Genomic DNA, 23,483 nt, shown 5'->3' with positions numbered 1-23,483 from the left:
ATAGTGTCTTTTTTAATGTACATATTTTAAATTTTAATGTACCCATATTTATCATTATTTTCCATTATGGTTTATGGATTTTGTGGTTTTGAATAAGAAATACTTTTGTACTTTATTCATAGGTAAACTTCTTAGAATCTAAAATACTCTATTTGCTCTTAATTTGTACATAGTACTAATATTCCTGCTGATCCAATTTTAAAGCATTTCATACATTAGAGGCAGTACATTGGAATGGATAAGGGAAATTCTAAAGACAGATACTCTGATGAGAGCATATAATGATGATTTTTGACTTATCTCAATTAATTATACTATCTGCCAGCCAGTCATTCACTTCTAGTAATCCTTCAGGACTCAATATCTACTTCTCTGGGAAGATTTTCCTGACACTTTTCAAGTCTATTTCCAAGTTCCTCCCCTGTGCTACCCTCATTATAGCACCTCTCATACTGCATGTAACTGTACATTACTTGCCTATGTGTCTCACTTGGTTTTGGTGCCATAAGAGAAGAGTTTGTGCCTGTTTGACTGTTGTATCCCTTAGTGCAGTGCCTGGTCTCATGGTAAGTGATCAGTGACTTTTATTGAGTGTGAAGATGAGGGAGATTCATTTAAAATAAGCAGTCATTAGACCTCATGAAGTGCAGTGGCTTAGTATATGTAGTGCAGAGGCAAACTCTCTTGTGATCCAGGACTTCCTTCCACATGGGAAAAGCAGGCAGATCAGAACTCTGTGAGCTGAGCTACTTGGAGAATAGGGTCTGGAAGTCACAGGATACTAGTACAATGGAGAGTTTTATGCTCAAGGCAGTTAGGGGCCCTTGGTAGTTGAAGGGGTTGATTAAGCCAAACAGAGTGAAGGTCCAGTTCCTAGAGAGAGCAAATATGAACAGCAAGCCCTAGTGTCAATAGCCAAGAGCTACATGAAAATACTATTGAAGCAAAAGTGGACTGGGAGACATAAATCTTTTGTCCTATATTTGAGACAGAGAGGTGTTTTGAATGTTTTGGAAAGATTTTGTTCCATGATGGTTAAACTATCTGGTGGTATGGCTCCCCTCCCTTGTCAGATATGGACACAGAGATAGTCACATGTTCTATCCAAGAAGGATGGGTCAGACCTGAGAAAATTCCTGACAGCTCCTTATTTCACATGAAATGGTCATGAACTTTCCTTTCAGACTCATTGTAACTCATGAAAATTGTTCCACTTGCCTCTTTTCCGGTAGCTCCTGCTGCTATTGAGGTTTGACTGTCTTTGAGAAATGGAAAGGTTATTTTTAATTAGAGAGCTGAAAGCCTAATCTTATGTCATGGCAACCTGTCACCAAAGAAATATACACTCCTTGATGCTGCCAGGAGCCAAAGATAAGATGCTCATAGCAAGGAAACTTAAAAGTAAAAACAGCCCTGGCTCAGTGTTGCTCAGTGGTTAGAGTGTCACCCTATGCTTGGAAGGGTTGCAGGTTCGATTCCTGGCCCAGGTCAGGGCGGATGCTGGAGGCAAACAATTGATGTGTCTCTCTCACATCTCTCTCTCTCTCTCTCTTTCTCTTCCCTCCCTCCCTCCCTTCCAATCTCTCTAAAAATCAATGGGAAAAAAATCCTTTGATGAGTATTAACAACAATAGCAACAAAAATGTAAAAAGAGATAAATGAAGAACAAACTTTAAGAAAGCATGTGACATGGGGCACAATTTGGTTATCTTTAATCTTTACATAACTGGAAGCACTTGTCCAGGAGTGAACTATCATTTAGAATTTGTGGTAAATTATAGGAAAGGAAACTCACTTAGGGAAGACTTGCTACTCACAACGTAAAGTGAAGGATGGTGAAAGAGGCTCAAAGCTAAATGTGTATTTTTTTAATATATTTTATTGATTTTTTACAGAGAGGACGGGAGAGGGATAGAGAGTTAGAAACATTGATGAGAGAGGAACATTGATCAGCTCCCTCCTGCACACTACCCACTGGGAATGTGCCCGCAACCAAGGTACATTCCCTTGACTGGAATCGAACCTGGGACCCCTGAGTCCACAGGCCGACACTCTATCTGCTGAGCCAAACCGGTCAGGGCTATTTTCTTAAGTCTTACACTGTTTAGTTCAGGGGTCTTCAAACTACGGCCTGTGGGCCACATGCAAATACAAATATTGTATTTGTTCCCATTTTGTTTTTTTACTTTAAAATAAGATATGTGCAGTGTGCATAGGAATTTGTTCATTGTTTTTTTTTAAAACTATAGTCCGGCCCTCCAACGGTCTGAGGGACAGTGAACTGGCCCCTGTTTAAAAAGTTTGAGGACCCCTGGTTTAGTTATTCAATATAATGCTGATCCTTTTTTCTTTATTTCTCTTTATTCTTATATAATTAGTAGTGCTCTTTGAACCACTACATAACTATAGTCAAGGTCAGCTTCAAAAAATATTTCATATTATATGCTATCTTTCTCTGCCTCTCTCTCTTCCCCTCTTTCTCCTTCATCATTGCTCTCTTTTTAAATTCTGGTATAGTAAAAAGAGATTTGGTCCAGAAGCCTGAATATCTTTGCTGTGGTCATGATCTTGCCACTGATTCATTATGTGAACTTGGGCAAATTCCTTTTCCTTTGTAGAAATCAGTATTCCAATCTATGCAAAGAGTGGCTTGGACGACTTGATCTCTAAACTTCTTCCTGCTTCTCCTCATATAATCACTACTAGATTGGATATTGATGTTATGCCTGAATGTAAGGCAATAATATGATCATTCTCCCAACTAAAGTAGTTTTTTTTAAGCAATCATTTTGTCAAAAATGAGTTAATGCATTCTGCCTGCTTCATATAAATATGTCTATCTTTGTCAACACCAGAAATTGGAATTTATAATCACTACAATACACCGAAAGCTAGCCCCTCTCTGAGTCATTGGTACCTACTTCTGATGGTGATCTACCAGAAGTGGAATCTTTCTATGCATCATAATCCAAGCACCCATGCAACCTTCCCCACATTATAAAGTCTGCTTCTTCTGTGATCTAGCTTACCTGGATCTGATATTGCAAATGGATCTATTTTACTTGCCAACTCCAATCATTTGGTGAAAGACATCAGGAATCTGTGTTTAGAAGCATTGTGAGGACTGTTTGGCCACTATGGACTTAGAATTGTCAAAGTGGCCAATATGTTAGGAATTTGTCATCCAAGACCTGTCATGAAAATTTCAAGTCTCCTGCTGTTTTATAATCAACTCACTGGGAATTATGAACAGATGTTACTCTACAATCCTTCCAAAGCTCTAGAGGCACCTTTGTGTGACACCAGCAGGACCAATTGAGGGAAATTACTCAAACATCACAAAACTAATTGCTGTTCACATTTTGGAGCTTCTTATGATCCAGGACAAACATGCACTTACAAAGTTATTTGCTATGAAATGGGTAAGAAGTAAATGTGATTTGTGAGAGTACCAGGACCAGGAATAAATGGAAGAAACCAAGATAGTTCACCATGTAAATTGATCTACCATTTGTTTTATGCATATTATATGTCAGGCACTTTACTTCATATCTAATCCTCACAACAATAAGATGATGGCAGTGCAGAAGGTTTAAGTAGTTTTCTAAAGTTCACATGGCAAACACTGAGTCTTTACCACTCTGAAGTGTGTGTATGGAAATTGAGGACAGTAATTAACTCTTGAGTATTTGGGTCTCTTTTAACAATGGAAGGTGACAAGATACAAGCTCCTGTTCAGGCTTTAGTGGATCACTAAATAGCACTCCTTCATCCTCCATCTGAGTCCTGAACAAAATGAGACACAGTAGTGAGGTAGATAAACATATCACTTTGATATCTGATAAAGCTTTTTAGAGATCATCATTTGGGTCTGTAGCCAAACCGACTAGAACATGTTCCTTCAAGCAAGCAGATTCCAAAAGAAAGCAAGCATCTGAGGTGAATATGCTCATTTCCTTGTTCCAAACTTATAAAATAAACTGGTTACTCATTCTCTGGGGTGGGGTAAGTGAGGTAGTGGGAAAATAACAAAAGTTATACTTTTGTTATATTTCAGGCAGTCCCTCCACGTAGAATCATGAAGATGGCAGAATAAATTTTCCCTAATAGTTATAGAGTACACTTTTGAATGACATGAGTCAGTCACAGGAAATACCAGAGCCAAGAAGTATATTCCTTAGTTTTAGAATCCTATAGAGTGGCTAGTCTGGTGGGCTAAGCAAGAAGTCTTAGCATATAACTTCTAATGAATGACTCTGCATAGCATTTTTAAGATGACACCTTTTAGTAAGCATCCCTGGCCAGCTCACCAAGTGTCCCTCCTCATCATAGACAGTAAAATCCTAGTGACATCTCAGAAATGTCCCAAGTCTCTCCCCCAGAACTGAGACAGGTATCGCTAGTCTCAAACTATTGCTATTGTGCATATAAACTGCACATATGAATAGTCCTTGGAAAGACAGCTAGCATTCACCTAAGGGCAAGAAGACTGCTGTCTACAGCACTGTTCCCAGACCTGTTGGCTTTTAAGCAGAGATGGTCATGTGACAATGACAGCAGGAGTTGGGAAGAGTCAGTCATGGGACTGGGGATGATAATGATAAGGGTCTTAAGTCAGCTTCTCCCTAAAGTAGAGCCTGAGACAGGATTTGAGTTCAAGTGGTTTATTTGGGAGGTAATTTCAGGAAGCACCATTACTGGAGTAGTTTAATGAACAGGGGAGTAAGGAATGTAGAAGTCAATACAGAGTACATTATTTAGCAGGTTACCACTGTGGGCAGCTAGGATTAACTCATCCTGGAGATTATAGGAGTTGTGCAAAACATGCCTCAGAGTTGAAAAAAATGAGCATTTATTCACCAACTGCTATCTATTAAGACCGATTCCTGGAAACATTGACTCCCTGAAATTACTAACGTTCCAGCCTACCCCATGCCCAGACTGAGTGAGTTTACTCAGGCAAAGAGTGCACTCTGGCAGGCAGAAATTGAAGGTACTTGCAGTAGAAAACTGTTTGTGTGTACAGAAACAGGGAGCACCAAGGGGATCTGGGTGGGATATACACTGCTATGAGACCTGAAAGGACCTGACCCTGAATTTTTTAAGAAGATTAAATAAGTCTTTGCTTGAGCAGTTTTCCGACCACTTCCTGTCCTCTCCAAGGAATTCCTACCCGGGACTCTCCCAACCTAAGCATGTCTTTTTTTTCCCTTTGGTCCAACAAGAAGAAAGACTATTTTTTTAAGAACTTGGATGAATTTATTTTTTTAGAAAATTTCTTTATTGATTAAGGTATTACATATGTGTCCTTATTCCCCCATTATCCCCCCAACCCCCCCACTCACCCCCTGGTGTCTGTGTCCATTGGTTAGGCTTATATGCAAGCATACAAGTCTTTTGGTTGAACTCTCCCCCTTACCCCATCCTCCCCTACCTTCCCTCTGAGGTTTGACAGTCTGATTGATGCTTCTTTGTCTCTGGATATGTTTTTGTTCATCGGTTTATGTTGTTCATTATATTCCATAAATGAGTGAGATCATGTGATATTTATCTTTCTCTGACTGGCTTATTTCACTTAGCATAATGCTCTCCAGTTCCATCCGTGCTGTTGCAAATGGTAAGAATTCCTTCTTTTTTACCGCAGTGTAGTATTTCATTGTGTAGATGTATCACAGTTTTTTTTTTAACCCACTCATCTGCTGATAGGCACTTAGGCTGTTTCCAAATTTTAGCTATGGTAAATTTTGCCGCTATGAACATAGGGGTGCATATATCCTTTTTGATTGGTGTTTCTAGTTTCTTGGGATATATTCCTAGAAGTGGGATTACTGGGTAAAATGGGAATTCCAGTTTTGGGGTTTTTTTTGAGGAAACACCATACTGTTCTCCACAGAGGCTGCACCAGTCTGCATTCCCACCAGCAGTGCACAAAGGTTCCTTTTTCTCCACATCCTCGCCAGCACTTATTGTTTGTTGATTTGTTGATGATAGCCATTCTGACAGGTGTGAGATGGTACCGCATTGACGTTTTGATTTGCATCTCTTGGATAATTAGTGACTTTGAGCATGTTTTCATATGTCTCTTGGCCTTCCTTCTGTCTTCTTTCAAAAAGTATCTATCCATTAAAATACCAAGCACATATTTCACAGATCTAGAACGAACCTTCCAAAAATTCATCTGGAATAATAAAAGACCTCGAATAGCTGCAGCAATCCTGAGAAAGAAGAACAAAGTAGGAGGGATCTCAATACCAGATATAAAGCTGTATTACAAAGCCACCGTACTCAAAAAAGCCTGTACTGTCACAAGAACAGACAAATAAACCAATGGAATAGAATAGAGAACCCAGAAATCAATCCAAACCACTATGCTCAATTAATATTCGACAAAGGAGGCATGAACATACAATGGAGTCAAGACAGTCTCTTCAATAAATGGTGTTGAGAAAATTGGACAGATACATGCAAAAAAAATGAAACTAGACCACCAACTTACACCATACACAAAAATAAACTCAAAATGGATAAAGGACTTAATCATAAGAAGGAAAACAATAAAAATACTAGAGGAATCCACAGGCAGCAAAATCTCAGACATAGGCCGAAACAATCTCTTCATTGATACCGCTCTTAGGGCAATGGAAACTAAAGAGAAAATAAACAAACGGGACTACATCAAAATAAAAAGCTTCTGCACAGAAAAATAAACCATCAGAACAACAGAACTAAACAACAACAAGAAAGCCCACTGCATGGGAGAACATATTTGCCAATGTTATCACCGATAAGGGTTTAATCTCCAACATTTACAAGGAACTCATACAACTTAACAAAAGGAAGAAACAACTCAATCAAAAAATGGGCAATGGACCTAAAAGAAAGACTATTTTTCCTTCACTTATTTTTTTGTTTGTAAGGCAAGAAAAGTCCAAGAGAAATTCAGAAACATTAGCAAAGACTTTCTTTACAGAAGCTTTGGAAACTATTACTGGGCTTGGAAGCTTTAAACTTTCAGACAGATTACTTTTAAAGAAAAAGGGCAACAATAAATGTATTCTGAGCCATGTATGTTCCAGCCCTGCTGTCTAGGGAACTGAGAAGGAATACAGCATGAGGGGCTAGGCTTTAATTTGGGGAATAGGAAAACAGGCAGAAGCCAGAAGGTTGGCCTAAATTACCATGTAGCAATATAGTGGTGGGAGAGGATCCAAAGAACTGGAGTGGACCTCAAAGGTCTGGAAGCAGCTCTGACCAGTTTGGCTCAGTGGATAGAGCGTCGGCCTGCAGAATCAAGGGTCCCAGGTTCGATTCCGGTCAGGGGCATGCACGTTGGTTGCAGGCACATCCCCGATGGGGAGTGTGCAGGAGGCAGCTGATCAATGTTTCTCTCATTGATGTTTCTTACTCTCTATCCCTCTCCCTTCCTCTCTGTAAAAAATCAATAATATATATATATATATATATATATATATATATATATATATATATATATATTTAAAAAAAGGTCTGGAAGCAAATTTGTGTGGAAGGCAATGGCTGCTCAGGGAGAAGGAGTGGGTCGAACCATCTGGTCCAGTATTCCTTTGCCTGGATCTCAATACTTTTTTGGCCATTAGCTGCTTGCTGTCTAGGGAAGCTATAGGAGGGAGTTGGGAGCTCTCTTAGGAGGAACCTTAAGAGACATCTGAGATCTCTGAGAGAACTGATGATTCATGTATAATTAGTGAATGAAGTTTGCAAAATGCTCAAGTAAATTTTCCGTGGATTTTTTGTATTTTCTTTATTTTTAAGGCCCAGAAGGAAAGGAATTATCTCAGTGGTAAGGTATCCTTGCTCTCATTAATGAGGCAGTAGCTCCCCTGGTTCAAACACAGTATAAATAATACTAACAGGAGAGCAGTGAGAGCATTCACTCAGGATGGGTCTGGATTTAATCCTGGGGTGGAGGCATGTTGTTTCCATTAATTTATTTCCTCCTGGAGTCTTATCTTTGCACCACAACTCAGAAACAAGCTATTGAGTCCTTCTGATCATTCAAGATTGGCAAAACCTGTCAAATCATATTAAATATTAAGGATGATTTAAGCTACTTTTTTAAAAATATATTTTATTGATTTTTTACAGAGAGGAAGGGAGAGAGATAGAGAGTTAGAAACATCAATGAAAGAGAAACATCGATCAGCTGCCTCCTGCACACCTCCTACTGGGGATGTGCCCGCAACCCAGGTACATGCCCTTGACCGGAATCGAACCTGGGACCTTTCAGTCCACAGACCGACGCTCTATCCACTGAGCCAAACCGGTTTTGGCTTAAGCTACTTATTTAATATTGTACTTGTTTTTGTTTGTTTTTCCTTCCTGCCCTGGTTACTGTTGTCATCCTGAGCAATTTGAAAAATCATATTTTTCACAAGTCTGATAGTAACCCAATGATCATTGAGGTTTCTAATTAGTTGGGGATTTTTCTGCACAGGTACAAGAAAAACTCATAATAAGGTCCTATGCCTAAAATGAGAAGGATGCTGTCTGTTACAAATGGGTTTTGCGATGCAATGAAACAGTGTTTGCAATTTATTGCTGCGGAATCATAGCCTGGCTTTGAATGAGTTGTTATTGCTAGGGGCTTGTTTTCTCTTCATACCAGGATAATATAAGAACAAAAAGCACATTCTGATGAAATGTCAGAGCCAAATACTTGGTGCGACCAGGAAAGGATCAGGATGCTCCCTTCCAGAGACGTATACAGGGCTCTTTCAGAAGTTCATTTTCCCTGGATGCAGCCTTAGAACTATCCCCACTCTCCCCTAACCCCCACTGCCATTTTGAATGGGGACTTCAGGGCAAGACAGAAGAGAGCCTGCGTGTGAGATTTCAAGTCTGACACCTTTGCCATGACATAAATGCATGGGCTTAAATATAGCTGCGCAACAGAATTACCTGGAAGCCTATTAAAATGCAGGATTGCCAAAAATTTGATACAGTGGATGTGAGATGGGGTCTGGGAGTCTGTATTTTTTACTCTGCTCCTTTGCTTGCCCAATTTTTGTCAATTTGTGTTAATCCCTTACTCTAAACCAATGAAATAATGCTATGTTGATAGAAGAGGTTTCTAACTCAAATTCAGTTCCATTTTTCTTCCTTTCCTTTATATGGACAGCTGATTTGTTGATTAAATATGCCTTCGGAGCCCAAATCTCTGAAGTTGGTGTTCTGATCTCAGATCTGCCTCTGATTTGAAGAATGACCTTTAACATACTCTGGTTGAGTCATTCCCTGTCTTCTATGTGGACTTAACCACTCTTGTTCAGTATGCTAAATGCAAAGGGATAATGATTGTGAAAAGCTCAAAATGTATCCCTGTGAACAATGTAGTGTCAGTAAATCATGTATACTCAGTACATGAAGGGGAAGACATCAGGGGGATGAAACTATCCATTTATCAACATTGGATTAATGAATCTCTGCTTGCCATCTTTGAGTGATTTAAAAGGAATTATAGATTTCTGGACTGAATTTGCCTAGATTACTATATTATATGTCATCCCTAAACATTTGTATAAAATGTGCTATGCTGCTACTGGGATATACACAAAGACCAGTCTCCAAGAAAGTAGGAAGCTGTTTTCTTAGGGACTTAGGATGCTCACTCCCTTTTTTACCTTTTCTCAGGAAAGGAAAGTAGATGTTCAGTCAGGATCTGTGTTGGGCATTTATATATTGACTCAAGTCATGGAATTGTTCCCGAGTACGTTCTGAGAACAGGGATCTTTTTCTAGGTGTTTATAATTCTGAATGTTTCAAGACATATAGATATGAGGTATATGCCGTCTTGCTTTGAAGGTTTACAGTAATGGTTGACAAATTTGGTGGAGACATAAGTTATTAGTTGTCTGTGATACAGGATAAAATATTTGCTATGGAGTTTAAGAGCACCAAAGGGTCCCAGGATGTAGGGAGAATGAACAAATAATTCATGGTGGGAAACGAGAGTTAAGATGGACTTTGAAAATAGGCAGGATCTGACAGACAAAGGCATTCTCAATATAGAAAACAGCTAGAGCCCTGGCCTGTGTGGCTCAGTTGGTTGAGCATCGTCCTGTGCACTAAAGGGTCGCCAGTTTGATTCCTGGTCAGGGCATATACCCAGATTGTGGGTTTAATACCCAGTAGGGGAGTGTACAGGAGGCAACTGATCAATGTTTTTCTTTCTCTCTCCATCTCTCTTCCTCTCTCTCTAAAATAAATAAAAACATATTTAAAAAAAAGAAAACAAAAACAGAGCAATGGCCCAATGGTGGCTCAGGTACTATATGCTTGAAATTGTCTTCAAAATCTACTGAAAGATTTTTAGGCTGTCCTGGAAATGGGGTAATTTCCCCTTTCTTGGGATTGTTAGGCATCAGACATCTCAACAGCTGCCTTAGCATAAAAAAATGCCTTGTGAGTGGTGGGAATGAATGAACCTTACAATCATGGGGGCCAGTTGTGACATACTGGTAGGGATCCAGCACTGGGAGACTTTACTGAAAGATACCTAGATGGTTAGGATAGCAAAGAAACCTGCCTCTCTCACAGTGTAAATGAAAAAGCTTGGGATTTGCATTCAGACCAATTGGATTTCAATTTTGGTTCTGCCACTTACCCGTGTTATCCTAGAGTCTAGGACCTAGACAATCATCTATATATATGAAACCCTAACATGCAAATAGATCGAATGGCAGAAAAACTGAACAACCAGTTGCTATGACATGTGATGATCAGCAGGGGGCACACGTGGAACATGGCGGACATCAGCAGCAGGCAGCAGAGTGCAAAACAGGACGGGCGTCAGCCATGGTGGAGCAGGTGAGCGGGTGCACCAGATCAAGGAGGGGCGCCAATCGCTGTCATTGCAGAGAGCCCCTGCTGGTTACTGAAAATAGCCACGTGCTGCGGTCCCGCCCGGTGCTTGCACCCACTGCTGGCGCCAACCTTGCTCACACCACAGCCGGCACCAGAGCTGCCACTCGCACCCACTGCTGGTGCCTGGTACCAGCCCCAATCACCTCTGAGGGCTTCTCCACCTCCCCCTGCTCCTGAGGGGTGATTGGGGCAGCGGCCTCCACTTGCACCTGCTGATGGCACCGGCCCCGCCCATGTGCGCTGCTGGCCCTGGCCCCAATTGCTCTGGACCATCAGCAGGTGCAAGTGGGGCTGGAACTATCAGCATGTGGGAGCAGCGGTTGTAAGAGCAGGGCTGCCTGCAGATAGGGGACCAGGAGCCATGGCGGGAGGTTCCGGGTGGAGGGGAGCATGGAGGATGGGCCGAGACCTGCCCCTGTGCAGCAACTTCAAGGCTCACAGTTCCTTTCAAGGTGCATGAATTCATGCACTGCACACCTAGTTAAATATAATGGGTATAGTTTAATTGTTACAGCTGATACATTGTAAATGTTCAATAAATTAACTGCTTGAGTCATGTGTGTAGAGGCCAAGTTTCAAGGAACCATTGTAGATGCTCACCTGGGTTTCCATTGGACCATAGCTTATTTTTATTGCTGTTTTCTGAGATATTATGCTGCCTTCACATTTCAGCTGGGGTTTTTTTTGTTTTGTTTTGTTTTGTTTTGTTTTGTTTTGTTTTTGCTTTATCCAGGATCTGGATGTCCCTTTAGATGTTTCTTGTCTGGCAGAAAGACCATTCCTTCAGAACTTGCAGTGGCTTCCTCATTTGTGGATTCTTTCAGCTGATGCTTCTATCTTGCTATGCTTTTACACTCTGGCTCCTACTTGAACTTTCTAATTCTTCTGGCTTTGTCCAATATGTATGGGAATATGACCCCAACACTTCCATGGTATCATTGTCACCTCTAGGCCAAGCTTCTTGCATGTGGTAGATATTGTCAGCCAATCTTATGGATTGCTATTAGTCAAAGGTGACCAAATTGGACCTCAGTTGGGGACTTGAGAACTAGCTTGGGGCCAACCTTAGTGCTTGTTGACCTTGAACTGGACTCCTCAGACCTGGCGACTCCTGTCATATGATACCCCTTAGGCAAAGGCATGATGAACTGTGGGTCATAGCTTGATCTTGTCTCAACACACTCTGAATAAGCTGATGGTCCAGAATGACTCCTTCAGGGTAGCCCAGGGGTGGGCAAACTTTTTGACTCGAGGGCCACAATGGGTTCTCAAACTGGACCGGAGGGCCGGAACAAAAGCATGGATGGAGTGTTTGTGTGAACTAATATAAATTCAAAGTAAACATCATTACATAAAAGGGTACGGTCTTTTTTTTCAATAGTTTTATTCATTTCAAACGGGCCGGATCCGGCCCGCGGGCCGTAGTTTGCCCACGGCTGGGGTAGCCTAACACTCTTTGACTGCCTTGAGCTATCCATGGGCTTCTGAACAGCTTCTAGACTCTATGATAGGCTGGGAATTTGGTGCTGTAGGACCTAAAATACAATAGCTTAATTTTGTTTAACTCAATGTTTCTCAAAATCATTAGATCACTTTGATTCACATACACACCCACCAAATACCTATTAACATACCTAGAACATAGTTTTTCCATAATTTGGGAAAATGCACTAATTCAGTTTTCATAAACATGCTGTAAGATAGATTACCTCCATTTTATTGATATAGAAAATGGAGTTCAAAGAGATTATAGTACTTGTCTAATGTCACCTAGTGATTTCGCACCAATTGGAAATCTTGCTGCTCTTCTACCACACTCTGTCTCTGCATGCAAAAGCCCTGCCCTTGGCCCTTATGATAGAAATGTTATGTTAGCACAAAGTTGGGAAACAATACCCTTCTATAGACCACCCATGTCAATTAGAAGCCAATGTTAATGCCTTGAATCTTAGAGCATGGCTAGGCTCTACATTAGGACTGAATTGAGCTAAGACCAGAAAGAAAAGTCAAGAAACTACTTACTGGCATGGTATTCAGTCTTGAACACAGGAGTTTGCCATGGGGGCTGCTATCTTTGTCTTTCCCAGGGCTTGATAGCATTCTCAAATGGGAGGATTTCACATCGTGCCATAGTTACCACCTGCTCTACTTGTGGTGAGGGTCATCATCTTCCACACTCACTCCCAAGCCTCCAGCCTCTGGCTTTGGGTAGGAGTGGAGGAGGGGCTTTTCATGTGCCAAGGACCAGGGAAATAACAAAACAAAAACAATAAATCCTCCTTCCTAGAGGACTTGACCTCCTTGAATTACAGAGGAAAACCAAATATAGACAACTAGAAGCTCAGTAACCAACCCCCAGCATAACCAGCTGACCACATTTTTTTTCCAGTCAAATTCTTAGAGTGGCGTTTAGCATAGATGAGCAGACATGGGCTCAAATGCTGCTACCTGGCTGTGTGCTTCTCTGAGCCTGTTTCACCATTCACAAAAAGGAGATAATCATACTTATTCCTGTTTAATAGTGTGGTTGTAAGGATTAGATAATTGATGTACTTCGTTATATATGTTTCTGATAAACCCTCCAAGGCAGGATTTAAAGTAAAGAAATTGCTTTAGCTCAAGGCAGATATTATAAAATAGTTTGTTATTAATCATACATTGTGATAACAATATTAGCTGAAGATCCAAGATCAGGATGACTGTGACTCACAAGCAAATGCAGAATAATAGCAGCACCTGGTAGCTCTTGCACCAAGTGTCAGAACCCTGCAAAAAAGATTATAGCTTCCTCAGTACTCAGCCACTTTGGTTAGGATGACTTGAAGTGCAGGTAATGTCCCAGCTTTTTTAATTGCCTAAATGTATTAATATTACCTCCCAAAATGCATTAGCAACTCAGAATGGCAGGGCTAAAGTCTCCTCTCCTCTTTCATTCTCTGTCTCTTCTCTCCCCCCCCCCCGGGTACAGTGAACTTTACTGATGGTGCACAACAAGGTAAGGCCCCCTAAGCCCCTCCCCTTCTTCAGGGGGTCTGGGATGGAAACTGGTCAGGAGAATCTCAGAGGGATCGATCTGGGGCAAGGACTCCCCAGCAAGTGAGGGCCTCTCTTCCTCTTGCTGGGGCTGGTGGTCCAATGGGCTCTTACTCCTTTGAGGCTATGTCAACATAAGGTCCACCACCCTGTTGCTGTAGCCAAATTCATTGTCATACCAGGAAATGAGCTTGACAAAGTGGTCATTGAGGGCAATGCCAGCTCCAGCCGCAAATGTGGAGGAGTGCGTGTCACTGTTAAAGTCACAGGAGACAACCTGGTCCCCAGTATAGCCCAGGATGTACTTGAGGGTACCCTCTAATGCCTGCTTCACTACCTTCTTGATGTCATCCTATTTGGCAGCTTTCTCCAGGCGGCATGTAATATCCACAACCCACACATTGAGGAAGGGGACACAGAGGGCCATGCCAGTGAGCTTCCCATTCAGCTCAGGGATGACCTTGCCCACAGCCTTGGCAGTGCCAGTAGAAGCAGGGATGATATTCTAGGCAGCCCCTCGGCCACCACACCACAGCTTCCCAGAGGGACATCCACGGTCTTCTGGGTGGCGTTGATGGCATGGCGTTGATGGTCATGAGTCCCTCCATGATGCCAAAGTTGTCATGGATAACCTTGGCCAGGGGGGCCAAGCAGTTGGTAGTGCAGGAGGCATTGCTGACAATCTTGGGGGAGTTGTCATACTAGTCACGGTTCACATCCATCACAAACATGGGGGCCTTCGCAGAAGGAGCAGAGATGATGACCCTCTTGGCTCCGCCCTTTAAGTGAACCCCAGCCTTCTCCATGGTAGTGAAGACACCAGTAGACTCCACAACATATTCAGCACCAGCATCACCCCATTTGATGTTGGCTGGATCTCACTCCTGGAAGATGGAGATGGACTTTACATTGATGATAAGCTTCCCGTTCTCAATTTTGATTGTGCCTTTAAACTTGAAATGAGTAGAATCATTCTGGAACATGTAGACCATGTAATTGAGGTGAATGAAGGGGTCATTGATGGTGACAATATCCACTTTTCCAGAGTTAAAAGCAGCTCTGATGACGAGGCGCCCAATGCAGCCAAGTCCGTTCACTCTGACCTTCACCATCACCATCATGTCTCAGGGTTCTGGCTGGCGCTGTGCAGGAAGAGCAGCTGTCTGATGGACAGGAGGAATAGAGAGCCTCTGCCTCTTCTTTTATAGATGGGAAAGATAAAGACCCAAAAAAGGAACTGTACCTGCCTCTAAAGTGACATAAACAATAAATGATAAAAATGGGATTCTAACACTGATCTTTTATATGATGTCAGTGTTCTGATTTGATATGCTTTAGATAATATTTGAAAAATATGGAAAATGATAAAGAAGGAAAAAACCACCTGTGATCCCATTTCACAGACAAATTCACTACTATTTGAGTGTAATATTATCTTCCTTTCTGTCTTCTCTCAATATTAAAACCCCGTGCTTTGGACCTCACACTCAATGCTTTCTCTAGCACATCAGGATGCCTTTTCTAATCAGCATCCTTATTTGATATTTGATAAATAATAGTTAAGTTTATAATTTTCAAAAGCAAGTAAAGCTGTCAATCCCAAATATATGTGGCTCATTAAGAAATCAACCGAAGGACTTATATGCATGCATATAAGCATAACCAATGGACATAAGACACTGGGGGGTAGGGGAGGCTGGGGGAATGTCAAGGGGGGCGGAAAGGATACATATGTAATACTCTTTGTAATACTTTAAGCAATAAAACAAAATTTTAAAAAAATAAGTAAAATGTTGCCATGTTAAAAAAAAAAAAAAGAAAGAAAGAAAGAAAAAGAAAACAGGTGTAATAATGAGATCAGGAACAGATAAGATCGCCAGGATGGCCCAGAGCAGAAATCCCAATTGGTGCTCAACTCTCAGGGGAATTACTCCAAAGCACACCCCGACCCCATCTCCTGGCCTCAGGGAGCATGCGCATTGACAGAGTCTCTATTTGAAGGTGGTCCTCTAGGTCTGTGCTCTTCCCAGATGGAAGGGAGCAGAAAATGAAAAGGCCACATGGAATACTTCCTACAGTTCTCTTAATGGTAGGAATGCAATGCCTAGGCCCCAGGGCATGGTGACAGCTCTGTCCAGTCTCCTATGGCTGAATTACTAGAACTCCAGCTGCAATCTGCATTTCAACTCCCCTCCCTGTTCTGTTCCCAACTCACAGTCTTATTATCAGTCTGCTAGGAAAAGAGGATAGGAGCTAATGGAGAGGTGACTGTGGGAGACTGAGATAGTTCAGAATTTCCTTCCAGTAGATTCTGCCTTAATGGAAGTAATGATATAGTATCCTATGCACTGGGAGAGAGTAGATGCCCCCTTGCTCTTGCTCCCCTAGTTAAGCTGAGCTAAGAAGTTCCCCCAAGGCTTTTCCTAACAAAGGTATCCACATCCTGTTTACTTCACTGTCTGAACATAGTTCGTTGGGGAAGCAGAAGCTGACACTACTGTCCTAATTGACTTGAATCATAGGAAATAAGTAGGATGGAAAGCCATGTAGCCTCTTTGTTACACAGCACTTTACAGAAGCAGCCATCTATTCTTAGAATGGGGAAGCAAAAGGCAGCAGCTTACTCTTTAGGGATCAGCAGGTGGAATAATAATCTGACAAATTTAACATTAAAGTTTTTGTAGCTGGGCTGCAAATGAGACTTTTTTTACCTGCCTCATTGTGATGTTGTCAGCATCATTGCATATCCCTGAGCAACAAAAATATGAATGCTGCAAAAAGGAGACATAGGATTGAAGGCCAAGGGAGCCTGCTAGACCAATTGCTTGAGCAATTGAATTAGAAAAAAAAATATATAGGTGGCCTAGTCACCAGGAACATTAAAACCTCAAGTCTCTGCTCAAATGTCACCCTTAGTGAGGTCTTCCCTGACACTTATGTAAAGTAGCCCCTTTATTCTACATTATTGTTCTTCCTTGCACACAGTACTACCTGACAATATGCTTTTAACTGTTTATTAATTTTTCTGTAATCCATAGATTATAGAAATGTAAGGCCCAAGGGAATAGGGACTTGCTTTTATTAAATTCTGTCCCCAAGGCCTAGAACAGTAACTAGCATATTGCAGATGCTCAGTAAATATATGTTAAATAAGTCAGTGGATTGTGTGAATGAATGAATCTAGTATTAACAAGACCAGTGAGTATACCAATGACAGAAACAACAATACCAGTTGATATTTATTGAAGGTTGTATATTGACCCATTTAGTTCCCACAGCAACTCTGTGAGGGGCATTCTGTCTTTATCCTCATTTTGCAGTTAAGGAAAATTAGACATGGGTGACTTTGAGATCACAACATGATCACAGGCCTGGGGACATTCATTCCAGATATACCAGACTGAGCATTCATTTGATAATATTTTGAATTGGGTTATTTGGAATTTTTTTCCATGATTCTTACTCAAATCTGTAAAAGTCTTTCAGTAAAATGATCACATGAGCTGGATAAACTTCATTTGTATCTGTATATCTATGACATCCATGAACTTATCAAAAATCCAAACTGGCAGAGCAGAATATTCTTCATTGCTCTGTGGCAGAAAGAGCAACATTCTGTGGCATATTTGGAGCTAGTTGTGAAGCCATACCTGATAGAAAATGGTAGTTTCTTTCCTTGAAATTTTGGAGTAAAGATGAATGAACATTCTGACATGCTCTAATGTTGACTTTCTCCTGCTGGAGACATGACCTAGACAACCCTATTTACAGAGTTAAAGTGTTTTACAAAGCCAGAGCCTGTTAGGGCCTCTTAGTCACTTTTAAGTAATTTTTTCATGAAATTACAACTTATGTGTACTCTTTCTTCCCATATAAAATTCAACAAAAATATTAGACCAAAATGCACACTGACTAACAGCAGTCCACTGAGCTCCCCAAGGCAGTGTATATTTATGTATATATCCAAAAGTTCCCCAGGGACTTTATATATTTTTAATATATATTTTTATTTATTTCAGAGAGGAAGAGAGAGGGAAAGAGAAATAGAAACAGCAATGATGATAATCATTGATCAACTGCCTCCTGCTTACCCTCTACTTGGGATCGAGCCCACAACATGGGCATGTGCCCTTGACTGGAACCAAACCTGGGATCCTTTAGTAAGCAGGCTGATGCTCTATCCACTGAGCCAAACCCACTAGGACTAAGCTGTTTTTAAATTTGTAGGGACTGGAAACTCACTGGTAACTATGTTTTATTTCTGCTTTTCTTTTTACTATTTCCAGAAACAATAGCAGATCCATTAATACTAGCAGATTCTCTGAAATTGAACTTAAAACCCATTCTTCCTATAACAAATAATGAAAAGTTCATTCAATGTCTAATCCAGTTCTTGGGTTTGAATATTAATCATCAGGTGCTCCTCTTGTCTACGTAAGACATAACTATTTTTTGGTTTGCTTATTCTTTTGATATTTAATTAAATGTGTTTCCTTAAGCTAGGAGTGTTTTGTCAAATGTGGGGTCCCTCAGGGGCAACTATAACTGATGTTATGTTCTTATTTAAGCATTTAGGTGATGCTGCATACATTTTGTGTTTTGCTTGAAATGTAGAGCCTATTCACAAATACATCCAGAATGCCTTCATAGATTACAAAAGCTGTTGCCTGGAAATATGTATGTATGATATTTAAACATTTCTACCAAGATGTTTCTTATGCAGGGTTTTAATCATTGAATGATTTTCTATTCTTCTTCATTTTTCCTGCCTGCTTGTTTGCTAGTTGCATGGATAGAAAGATAGGTAAGAAATAGAGATTCCTTTTAGACTTTTTATTCCTTCTCCAAAAATACAGTTAAAAGTTAGCAGATAGAAGATTCAAATGACTACTAAAAATATGATTGTGAGAGTATCTGTGGAAAAGAAGTTGCAGGATTGATTGAATCCTGTTAGGAAAGGAGGGATGGTTTCATTCAGAGAACTAGGAGCAGATCAGATGAAAATGAGATTGATTTACCTACCATAATAAGTGACACATTCCCTTAGTTTGTTTTTCAGCCAATGTGCCACATGAAGAACCTTTATGTGTGCGACATAAAACAGGTGATGCATGTATACCTTGGTATAATCATCAATTAATGTCAACTGCCATACCCTAGGGCAAGCATGTCAAACTTGTGGCCCGTGGGCCACATGTGGCCCACAACAAATATTTTTGTGGCCCAGCCAATATAATGGTATGTAAGAAACATTTTAATAAAAATTTTGTCACTTAATTTTTACAATATCCTGTTATACATAATTATTAATAACAAATTACAATGTTCGCTAATGACTGATTACTATAATTGTGTTGCAGTCATTTCCCTTATGCGCCTTGTGCGCAGGTGCACCATTTCTCTCCACTAATGCTAGCAGCGAATGTTTTAGCAGCTGATAGTTACGTCATTAGTCTTGGACTGACTTGTTTGGTGTGTGCAACAGGAAATATTTCGCTTTTGGAGAACAAGAAAAATAGGTTTATTTGTGCTTATTAATTTGTGCATTTATTCAGTGTCTGGTAAGTTAATGCTCAAGAAAAATATTAATTTTTATTAAAATGTTCTATTTTATGTTAACGATTACTCATTTATTTCAGCCCTTTGTATTCAGCATGTCTCTATCGAAATAAACCTACGTTTCTGTGAAAATTGAAGTTTTTGGTTTTTTGCAGCCCACATAAACTTAAACCTTATTTATTTGGCCTGTGTTAGCCTTTGAGTTTGACATGCCAGTGGTTCTCAACCTGTGGGTCGCAACCATCGGAAAACACATATAGCATATCAGATATTTACATTACGATTCATAACAGTAGCAAAATTATAGTTATGAAGTAGCAATGAAAATAATTTTATGGTTGGAGGTCACCACAACATGAGGAACTGTATTAAAGGGTCACGGCATCAGGAAGGTTGAGAACCACTGCTCTAGGGGCTCTAATAGAAATATCTGACATCATTAAATCTCCACCTCAGCAGGATAAGAGGTTTGGATGGCATCAAAACATCAGAGAAAGTAGATTTTAGAGTCACCAGTTCAACGCTTACAAAGGAGGGGGAAAAACCCTTCCCTTAGAGTTTCTTTCTATTATTTTACTATTTTTTTCTTTAATTGTTAAGCTGTATGACTGAATAGCTGAACAAATCTAAAGCTATTCAGTTTCTTGACTCCACACCCAAGAATTGTAAGGAATTGTAAGTCTATAGTTTTAATTTTAATATTTCAATTACCATGTATCAAATTATTGTCTACCAGTATTTAGTTCACCTTGTTTTCACATTTTCTCTATTGGCCATCATTTTATTTTCTTATTTACAGTTAGTGTTTATTTAGATTCACCAGCAACTTCATTGCTTGCCATCTTCTCTTACATTATCCTTTCACTTGGATATAATTGCCTTTTTTCAAATTATCCTTTTAGTGATGTTCTCTAAATAATAAACTAAGATTTTATTTGGCTGAAGATGTTGACATTTCACCTTTACTTTTCTAATGATAGGTTAACTGGGTAGAGATATCTTAGTCCCCACTGCCAACCTTAAAATTGTTGCTGTTGTCAATAGGATTATTTTTTATAGGCAATGTTTTGTTTTTCTTCAGTCACTTTAAATATTTTTTGTTCAAGGTCCTACAGTTTCTTTTTTTTAATATATTTTATTGATTTTTTACAGAGACAAAGGGAGAGGGATAAAGAGTTAGAAACATCAATGAGAGAGAAACATTGACCAGCTGCCTCCTGCACACCCCCTACTGGGGATGTGCCAGCAACCAAGGTACATGCCCTTGGCTGGAATTGAACCGGGACCCTTCAGTCCATAGGCCGACACTCTATCCACTGAGCCAAACCAGTCAGGGCAAGGTCCTACAGTTTCACTGCACTGTCTCTAGGTATGGATTTGATATTATTTATCCTTTCTTGAACTTAGTGTCGTTTATGATTTTCAGTATATTCTTGTATGTGGTGTAAATTGGTGGGCTAGTTTCATATTTTTTTGCACATACCTGTCCAATTTTTCCAACACCATTTATTAGGGAGACTGTCTTTACTCCATTGTATGCTCTTGCCTCCTTTGTCAAATATTAATTGACCCTAAAGATGAGGATTTCTTTTTTATCTTCAATTCTTGGGAACTATTTCCATTATATCTTAAAATTATTCTGGTATCCCTTTCTAAAAATCCTGTTAGACTTTGGTTGACATTCCTCATTTTGCCTTTTTGTCTGTTATCCTTGCTTTCCTAATTTCCATCTGTTTTATCTCTCCAAAATGCAGTTTTAGATTCCTGCCTCCCCCAGAAAGCTTTCAGTTTACTGATTCTTCAGATCTGCATGGATTAAAAATAGCAAGGGATTAATCACATAAATTTCATGACACCTGACACCTTCAAACTAACTGGAAATTCAACTGGAGAAAAGATTGCAGACATGAGGTGCCCATTAGCAATTGTGGAGTGTGTTGTGGTGAAAAGGGCACTGGCCTTGGAATTTTTTCTGATAACAAGTGCTCAATAAATGTCTAATGAATGAGTCGGTGAACTCATTCCTCTATGTAAATGTGAAAAACTGAGTCACTGACATCGCATTGCTTACACTTTAGAAGGGAAGCCATCACATTGCTTTGTAATTGTTAACTTACCTGTACAAGGTATACTTTGAGGCAGTGGTAGAAATGGGAGTTAGGGAAATATTTGTAGAGGCAGCAATGCTTGTACTGAATTTTGAAGGATCATTAGGAGTTTGCCAGGGGGATAAGGCATAGAAGAAAGAAAGGAAAAAAAACAACAACAACATTGTGTATACAGAGATTCACAAGAGCCTGGAACTTGTGGAGATGGGCATATTGATAGGTGCCAACAAAGGCAATGCTATGGAAAATAAAGGAAACACGTTAAAGTGGGGACATGTAAATCTCTGCCCTGACCCCTCCACAGGTAGCTCAGCCCTCAGCACGCTGAGCTCCCCACTCTCCTGCACAGGTTTCCTGGTGATGAATGACAGAGAGCAGTTTTGGATTGCCACTGGGCTTATGGCCTATGGCAGAACTATCAGACATGATAAGATTTCAGCAAACAGTCCCACCCTCTGTGTCATAATCAAATGTATCAGTCCAGATACTAAATACTGCAACTGGGGAGGAAAGATAAATTACAAATTTAAAAAAAGAAGCAGATTTAGTATGCCTTTCAGCATATACTCACTCATTATGCTGGAGATAACAGCAATGCACAAGACAGACCAGGTCCCTATTCACACAAAGATTATGTGCTAAAGTGAGGAGATTTGTAATAAATGTGTAACACAATACTGAACTAATGTCATAAAGTCCTAAATGCTCTGAAGAAAATCCAGCAGGGTGAACAAGCAGAGAATAATTAGAGAAATGCCTCTGTAGCTTAGGAGTGGGTCTAAGGTGGTATTAAGAGTGAGACCTAAATGATGCGAAGTGGTTTGCCAAGAAAGAGGCAGAGGGCAGAGGATGTGCAAAGCTTCTAAGGTAGAAACAAGTGGATTATGTCCAAAGGACGGAAAATAGCAGTGAGCTCAGGGGAGAGACAGAGGAAATCAAGCCAGGAAGGTGGGGAGGGGCCACACCACCTAAGGCCTTGCAGGCCATGTGAAAGTATTTGGACCTTTTTTTAAGCAACAGGAAAAGCCATTAGACAGTATTAAGCTAGAGGCAACACAATAGGATTTGGGTTTTTAAAGAGTTGCCTGGTGGCTTTGTGAATAATTAAGTGGAAAAAGACAAAGACGCCAGGAGGGGAGATAAATTAGGACCCTACTGGAAGAGATCAGCAGAGAAGTGGTGGTAACTTGGACTGTGGTGTTAGAGTGCAGATGAGTGGTCAGATCTGGGACCTATTTTTAAGGTGGAATCTGTAAGACCTACTGATAGATTGGAATTATGGGTGTAGGAAAGACAGAAACCCACGTTCTGTACTGAGTTTCCAGGTAGTAACTTGCACCAACACAGGGTAGATCAGCAGGAGGAACAGAGGTAAATATCAAGAGTTCCAGCTTGGACAAATCAAGGGGTAGAGTAAGAATGCATAAGAATGGAGATGCTGCATAAGGACATGTTGTGAACGGTTAGGACATGATCCTGTGTAGAACCCTGAGTTAGTGGAGGTTTGGACACTAGTAACATGATCAGCTTGTTTAATGTAGAATGCAGTGGGGCCTCCAGTGGCCGCCTCAAAGTGTTGACCAATACAGAGTAAAAATGATTTTGACTCATGAGCAAAAAGAGCCTTACTGACTTCCTGACCTGATTGGACCTCTGGTTTTAAACAACTTAAGTTCTTATTCTTTTCCTTGTCTCTCATTTTCTCTCTCCAAAACTTAGTTCTTTTCATGATTATAAATCAGGGCACATGCACATTTATTCACACACAAGAGGACACACACACACACACACACACACACACACACACACACACAATTGTGTTATTTCCAATTTTCATATTGAAAGTGAATGACCTCAGTTAGGGAGCTGACCTAGCACTCT

General features: G+C 40.4%; 1 protein-coding gene and 1 pseudogene across 4 annotated transcripts in view; one reads left to right on the top strand and one right to left on the bottom strand.

The window, feature by feature from the left end:
• Positions 1 to 23,483, top strand: part of FGF13 (fibroblast growth factor 13) — a 606,985-nt gene that overhangs the window by 262,013 nt on the left and 321,489 nt on the right. The window lies entirely within an intron of this gene.
• LOC308511205 (glyceraldehyde-3-phosphate dehydrogenase-like) lies at positions 14,046 to 15,053 on the bottom strand (annotated as a pseudogene). The gene has a single exon. The product of its transcript is annotated as a glyceraldehyde-3-phosphate dehydrogenase-like (transcript).

This window comes from Myotis nattereri (assembly GCF_964212035.1).
Source record: "Myotis nattereri genome assembly, chromosome: X".
NCBI lineage: Eukaryota > Metazoa > Chordata > Mammalia > Chiroptera > Vespertilionidae > Myotis > Myotis nattereri.
This window is presented reverse-complemented; position numbering and strand designations above follow the sequence as displayed.